This window comes from Gordionus sp. m RMFG-2023, chromosome 1 (genome assembly GCF_954871325.1).
Source record: "Gordionus sp. m RMFG-2023 chromosome 1, tfGorSpeb1-WG-v2, whole genome shotgun sequence".
NCBI classification, from domain to species: domain Eukaryota; kingdom Metazoa; phylum Nematomorpha; class Gordioida; order Chordodea; family Parachordodidae; genus Gordionus; species Gordionus sp. m RMFG-2023.
In genome coordinates, this window is record NC_088775.1 from 80740203 (window position 1) to 80749135 (window position 8933).

Consider the following 8933-nt stretch of genomic DNA (forward strand, 5'->3'; position numbering starts at 1 on the left):
CCTAAATCTCTGCAACCAGCTGCTAGTAGGAATGCCTATAATTTATATATATATATTATAAAAACTTATAATTACCTTCATTGAATGTTTGGCTAAAAAACATAGCTTTTTCTGACATCACTAGCCCATTTAGACTGCAATTTTTACTTCGCATTTGTGTAAACCAAACCAATAAAGCTGCTTCTGTCTTTGGGTAACAACTCATTCTAACTCTTTTAGTTGTAGGAGGTTTATTCCTTAGAAATTGTGAGCATAGATTTTCTTTATACGCTATTAAACGGTAGATTGTCGAGACGTGGCAATTGTAAGATGTAGTGTTTAATTTATCAATTATTTCTTTTTTATGCTTCAGGGTTAATGTTTGGAATGATTTTTTTACCATTTTTATATTAATTTCTGGCGTGGTAATGAATGAATGAATGAATGGAAAAAGGTTAAATAAAAAAAATGATGAATAATTTTTTTCGATAAATTTTTTTTATTTTTTCACTTATCCGATTAAATTAACGTTATTGTTATATAAATGGGACCTGAAAAATTTTGCAATTATCCGATATTTCGCAATTAACCGATTCGCAATTATAAATGTAATTTAACATTATACCATAGTAATTATTATCAAAATCGCGGGGTTTTTTCGCATTTAAAAGTTTTTGCACTTAAGCGATATGCAATTAAACGGTTTTGACTGTATATAGATTTGGCACATGATCAGCAATATATTTTATCATAACCCCCTTAAAGACGCTTACTCCCTACCTCTCTCAGAAAAATTGGACGGAAACTGTTCCAATACTTCCCCCCTCTCATGTAGACACAGGTTATATATGGCCTATTAAGAGTTTTTGCACAAATATATAGCCCGTTATTCTGTCCAGCACATTATAATTTAGGAAAAAATTTGCCCAGCTAGATCCTTTAAAATTTTAAGAAACATCCGCCCCAGTTCGTTAAACCTTATATGAGTTTTTCGGCTCCATTTTAAATATGTATATCTAATTTTTTCCCAGTGTGGATTAAGGTTCTTCTATTTAATTTGTTAACTGTTTTCAACAGTAATGCCATGTTAAGTATATCAAACAGGGTGTATTGCGAGGGGGACAAAGGAGGATTCTAAGCACACCCCATAAAAAAAATTAATTTTAGCCCCCTATCCAAATTTTGAAGAGGGGCTGAGTTCCCGTCAAATTTTTTTATATTTTTTCAAAAGTGTTATTTCTCTTATCTATATTATAATTTTCCGATGTCCTCACTACGTCATTGTGACGTCATGTTATCGCTACGTCATGTCATCGCTACGTATTTATTTATTTTTATTTATTTATTTATTTTTTTATAAAAGCAAGACTCAAATAAAAAGCAACTATTATATCCTGGTAAATAATATTTATAATTTATAAAAAAATTTTATTTACTTTTTTTATAGGTAAAATATTTTGAGAAGAAAATCCAAAAAAGCTAGACTCAAATAAAAAGCAACTATAATCCTGGTAAATAATATTTTTAATTTATGATATCAAAAATTAAATATCATTCATTTATTAATTCAACCCATATTCATTTTGAGAAGAAAGGGTAAATAATATTTTTTATTTATAAAAATGAGTTTTACCAAGGGCTAATATCAAAAAATAAATATCATTCAATTCTTTCAAGTAAATTAAATTATAAATGCTTATATTTTTTTACATTTAGAATACATCAATTTTAGCTTCTGATGATATTCCCACTCTTTCTAGGTTGAACCTAATATTGAATCCTCTTCAGGTTTAATACATTAATATTTTTAAAATTATTCTTATGTTTTTATTTTAGATAACAAGCCCTGTCTAAACCTCTCTTAATGATTGTACAGATGCTGATTAAGCAACTATTATCCTGGTAAATTATTATTTTTTATTTATTAAAATGAGTTTTTACAAATCAAAAAATAAATATCATTCAATTATTAATACAGCCCATATTTATTTTGAGAAGAAAAGCAAAGTAAGGGTAAATAATATTTTTAATTTATAAAAATGAGTTTTTACATATCAAACAATCATCATACACCCTTAGTTTACAAAAAGTATAACATCAATAATTTAAACTTTCCCATTCCAGCTACACACATTCAAAATTATTATAAATATTTATGAAAATAGCTTCAAAACACAAAAGATTAACCCTACCTTTTTTTAAACAAAAATGTGGTATAAAACAAGGATGTGCCACCTCCCATTTTCAATCTACTAATTAGTGACATCACAAATACCACTACAAAATGTAGACTGGCTAAGCTACGCCTACAACATATATATCATTATAGAAGATGTCACTAACATTAATTATTTTAACAATAGTCTTAAATAATATGCAGACTGATAAAAATTTTAAAAAACTATTCTATCTTTCCTTCCTTTTTAATTTCTTTTATTATCTTCACCTTTCTCAAACTTTTTAATTTCCTATTTCTTTCTCTTTAGCTTCCTTTCCCTTTTAATTTCCCTATCTTCTTTCCATTTACAATACTTAGTATGATATTTTTTATAATTTAAATAAATTTATATATCTATTTTAAGCATCCTAACAATATATCCTTTTATCTTTGATGAATATTTTGTCTAACTAACAGAAAAATATCCAAAGTACATTATTTTTAGTATTTAACTAAATATATATCAATTTTTAAAGATCCTACTTTTTTAAAAGCTTGCCTTTTGTCAGATCCACAATTGCTCTATTCTCCATGCTGATTATTTTGTATAACTCATCAAAAAATAAGTACATTATTTTTATTATAAATAATTTTATATAGGGTTTTATATCTATCCAAAAATCGATATATATATATTACAATATTTTTTTTATTCAATTAAAATTATATATTTATTCTTAAGGATCCTACCTTTTTAACAATACTCCTTTTTATTCTTACTAATTTTTTTGTATAACTCAATAAAAAAGACAAAAAGGGGTATTCTATCTTTAGGATTTTACATTTATTCTAAAACAAAATACATACTATGGTATTTATATTATTTAAATTATTCTATATCTATTCACAAGGTTCCTATTTTTTTTTTAATTTGCAAATTGGACTCTCCGAATGGTATTTTATTTTAATCCTACCTTATAAAATTAACTTGAGAATTGTTTTGTTTTTACTTTTAACTATCCCCATCATATTTCCTCTTTATAATTGTTCAAATATTGATATATCAGTCATTAATATTGTACAAATGCAAAATAAACCTGTTAATTGTGTTGTTTATTCAAATTTGTGAAATAATTTATTTTGATGTTAATTGAGTATTAATTTAAATATCTTTTGAAATGTTTAGGTATATATACCAGTTGATTATTATACATATTATTATTATTTGATTTTTAAAAGTAGAAATAAAATTTAATCCAAAACACAAAATATAACTTGTTATTTTCTTGTTTCCTTCATGGCGCCCCGGTACGTTTTTGTAAAAAAAAAGAAGAAAATATATAAAATTTGCCTAAAATTAAAAAAAAAAGTAAAAAAATTAAATTCGAAGGACATGACTTGTTTTTTAAAAAAATATATATATAGTCAAATATTATTCTGATATATACATATACAAAAGTGAGCTACCTATTGAGGTGACTACCTTATCTATTGATATGACTACCTATTGTGATGACTGCTTAACCTATTCAGATGACTGCTTAACCCATTGAGATGATTACCTATTGAGATGACTACCTTTTGAGATGACTACCTTATCTATTGATATGACTACCTATTGTAATGACTACCTAATCTATTGAGATGACTACCTATTGAGATGACTACCTTATCTATTGAGATGACTACCTTATCTATTGAGATGACTACCTTATCTATTGATATGACCAAGAATCATACCTTAGCACGTTCTTTCATGCAAAAAGCTTCTTTCTTCATGGTGTCCTGGCTCTGGATGTTGGACTGGAATATGATAACCAGCACCTAACCTAATGTGACAACCTAGAAAGAACCAATATGGAAGTTGGACGTTAGGTTATGAATTCTATATTGTGAGACCAATGATGATTACTTATTATTCTAATCCACGTAAGAAGAAAAGTTATCATAAATTAAAATTTTATGCCGAGATAAAGGCATGTTGTAAATTTACTTATTAAAATAACTTAAATGTAAATCAATAATGGACATATTTGAACACATAAAAAGCCTTAAAAAAATTATTTACTTAATTTCTTAGTGAAATATTGATATTTTTTTGATTTCTTGTATGATGACCAATTGTTGTAAATTAACTAAACCTAAGGATGAATTTTTAGATATATTAAAAATAAACCATTAAAAATCCTAAACAAGAAGATAAAACTTTAATTTTAAATATACTAAAATGTAATTAAAACATGAATTAAAAGGTTTAAATCACATGATTGATTTAAATAACCCTTATAAGTAATACTTAATATGATAAAAATGTTTTTGAAATAAAGCTTTTGAAGACAAGTTATGTAGCATCTTCATTTTAGATAAGTATTTAAATGATGTGATGAGATCATTTTCTAAAAATTATCTTATGAAGAATTTTTATTAAAAATAACACTTTTTGAATTAAAACTAGGGTGTGAAATTTAAATTTTTTATTTAAAGAGAGGGAAATGTGAATAATATTTTATTTGCATATTTAAACCTCGGAGATTGAAAATAAATAAAAATAAATTAAATATTAAAACGCAACTTAAATTATTAAAATAAAATATTAAAACGCTACAAATAAAATATTAAAAGGCTACTTAAATTATTAAAATAAAATATATAAAACGCAAAATTTAAAAAAAACGCGAAATTTTATATTATCTTTTTTGATTTATCTTTCTTACGGAATTCTACATATTTATCATTCCATACTCCAAAATTTTTATTCCAAATTCTTTTTCCCAAATTTAAAATTTTATTCCGTATTCCATATATTCAAATTTGATCAATTATTCCTTATGATAATGATAACGTAAAACAATTTTAACAAACCTACGAAAACGTATGGACTCACGCGACTCAGACAGACTTATGCGCCCACCGAGCAGCAACTTGATGCTTTGTCGAGGAGGGGAATGTTGTGTTGTTTATTCAAAATGGTGAAATAATTTATTTTGATGTTAATTGAGTATTAATTTAAATATCTATTGAAATGTTTAAGTATATATACCAGTTGATTATTATACATATTATTATTATTTGATTTTTAAAAGTAGAAATAAAATTTAATCCAAAACACAAAATATAACTTGTTATTTTCTTGTTTTCTTCAAAACCTTTAGAAGAACATGATAGGCTTGATAAGTCCCCAAATATTTTTTTTGATTATATTTCCCCAACTACTAGAAATATACTTCTAATATTGACTACTCTACAGGTTTACAGTATATTAATGTTTGTTTAATTGCAACAATAGTTTATTTATATTTAGGCTGATTTCTTTATTTGTCTAGGCTAACCCAATCTTAATCCCTCACATTGTTACAAAACATGATGAATCTATTATTAAAAGCAAAGAAAAAAATGCCGATTCAACAAACGCCTTACCCGTTCTAGAGTTACTGGTGGCCAAGATAATAAGGAACTGTGAACTCCTCTGGAGGTTTATTTTGTTTTTTATCTAATGTTTTAAATCTATATGGTTATTTTATATTCACCCAGTTGCCTACCACTACCACAATCCCTAGGCCACCTCTGCCTAATTTTTAACAAATATAAGCATTTAATTCCACTATCATTCACCTCACTAGGAGTTAATATAAAATAATACTTTATCCGATTCCCTGAGGAACATTCATGAATATTTATAGGAATGTTCAAACGTGAATGTGTAGTGCGGCCAATTTCATTAACATTATTAATGGGGAAATATGCGGTAGTTTTGTCATGGCCTTTATAACAATACTTACGACCGTTTTATGGTTGAGTTGACAATGTCGTTCATGATTCTATTTTAGAGGAGGATACCAAAACTGACACTTTGGCAGAAATATCATTTTGCGTTCTTCTTTTACCAGTAGCCCAAGGCCTCAGCTTTATCAGGACGCAATGGGTGTTGTACACCGCTTTGGTAATCCGTCATTATTCATTACTTTCACCTACAACCCTAAATGGGATGATATTATACATTAATTATTTCCTCTGCAAACGACTGCCCAGATTTATTTTGTCGCTTTTTCCATCAAAAAATGTCATAAAGGATTTGTTCTTAATTTTATCAGACACACAAAATAATAATTAATCCTCATCATTTATTTAAAAAATTAACTAAATTTATATGGCAAGAAAAACAAATTTCTTAAAAAATATATAAATAAATTGCATATAAGTTTCATTAGTATTGAATGGCATTTTTATAGATAGCATTTTTTTGTACTTAACATAAAGATATAGATAGCCCTTATCAAATTTTTTGATAAAAGGAGTTAGCCCAGTAATTGGTAAATCCGAGATTTCCCCTTCATGTGATGATAAATTATTTAGAAATTTAACTATCTCCGGGTTTGGGAAAAAGTTTTGAAAATTAATATGGGTTGGACTGGGCTTGGAAAATATTCCTCAAGATTAATATTTGCTTGCACCTGACTTGGGAATATCTTTTACAAATTATTATGGGCCGGTCTAGGAAAAAATTTTCAAAATTATTATGGGTTGAGCTAGGCTTGAGAATTTTTTTAAAAAATTATAAGGTCTTGGACGCTTGGAAATTTTTCCCAAATATTATGAGCTTGGACCTGGCTTGAAATTTTTTAATGTTAAATGTTAGTCTTATTTAATCAGTAATATATTTACAAAGAATTTTGATATTGGGTAAAAGCATTTAAATATATTTTGACTCAAAAAATAGTTTCCACTCTTAGTCCTAATGGGTTGTACTCAGTGACATTGGTTGGACTAGACCTAAATGGGGAGGGGGGGGTTTAAAAATAATATAAATTGGATATGATTTTTAAATAAAAGGTAACATCTTTCTTAAAAAAACGAATAAAATTCTCATTCTCCGTCATTTTTGACGGGCTATCTTCTAGTTTATTATAAAAATTAAAATGTTTATACAGTTTTAGATAGAAATTTTTTTCTTCCTTTTCATATCTTTTCTATGGCTACATGAAGATAGAGAAATAAAAAGTTTTATTATTTTTCAATATTTTTTTTACATTATTTTTATTTTATTATCAACTAAAATAAAAATTTTGATTTCTCTCATTTTAACAATTTTCATGAATATTAAAAGAGATATCAAGATAATAAAAATATATTAAAATAAAAACTAATAAAAAAGATACTAATTGAAGAAGAAAATCCAATAACTAGAGACAGTAGTGAGAGGTTTAATTACTCCAGTGGTGCCGATTCTACGTCGGGTAGTGGGACCTAGTGATCTACATCGGGCCTCCTAATTTTTCAAGCCCTGCCCCTGAAAATTTTTTAAAAAATTTGTCCTTCTCGTCACGATTCTTAAGGAAATTTTCTTTTATTCATCCCGAAAAGCCCAACTAGAAATAAAAATTATTTTTTCGCCCGGCCCGAATTTATTTAATGAAAAAAATATTCTACAAAATAAAAATATATTCTTTTCTTGTAAGAATTTATAAATATATCTATTTATTTGACAAAATGTAATGTTATCTATCATATTTAAAAATTAAAACTCCGGCCCAAAATTTTTTATAAAATATTAGGACCCCAGCCCAATTCGAAATTATTTTTTAAAAAAAAACCTGGCCCGAAACCTGTTTGGGGTCAACCTTGATTTGCAAATCTCTAGTGGAACTATCGACTTATATAAATATTCGATAAAATATATCTTATTGACCCATTAATATTTTGAGCATCACATATCCTTAAAAAAATTATAATCCACATAAAAATAAATTTTAAATCACCGCCGCTTCTCTCTTATTTAAAGTATAGAGTGAGGTTCCCCACCAGCCAATAGTGGCAATGAATAGCTCTATTTTTAGGACGTTTTGAGCCGACTCTAAAAAGGCTAATCAAATTTTTAAGCGAAAATTTTCATAGTCCTGATCGAGGTTTAAACTTAAAAGATAGCTCTAACTTGAAAAAAAAAATACTCTTGCCCCAATTAACAAAATTTTTCGACTGTTAGAATAAAGCTGTTTTATCAACACTATAGGCAAGTAATGGGCCAATTTTAACAAAATCTTTATATTAAAATAGGAATTTGAAATTTTCAAATAGGTATAGTTGTTAAGATAAATCACTTATGAAAGTAATAATAAAGATATTTTGTTTATCAAGTTCTTCGGTGCCCTATTGTTTATGAACCATTTGTTATTGATTGACTGATATTTTTAAAAAAATCATTAGGAACATGTTGACCATAATATTTAATTACTATGTAATTGAATATTTTCAGAGGTCGCTAGATTTAGAAATTAAATTTTTATTAAATATATACGATTAAAATAAATTCAAAACATATAAGATCAAAAATGGATCAATTTATTACTCTAGAAAGCAAAATGTAATTCAATGCTTTTAAAAACAAGGGAAAAATAATGTATAAATTTGAAAAAAATTATTTTCTAGTTATTTTTTTATATAAACCTAAGCTGGAACCGATATTAGTTAAGATTTGAATCCTCGTAAATATATTGTTAAGTTGAATTCTAAATTGGATTTAATAATTTTACAATTTAAATTTTATTTGTTTTATTTTGCACAAAAAAAAATTATTTTACCTTATATTCAAAAAGATTAAGTAATATGGCTCTATTATTCCCTTAGTCGAGTAATTTTAAAATTACTTTTTAGTAGCGAAGCCACTGATTAAATAAAAGTTTAAATCATTCTTGATTATATTATTACATATTTTTTATTTGCTTTTATTAAAATTTCACGATTGCATTTCAATATAAATAATAATTTTAAACAGTAAATAAATAATAATATAATTTTTCAT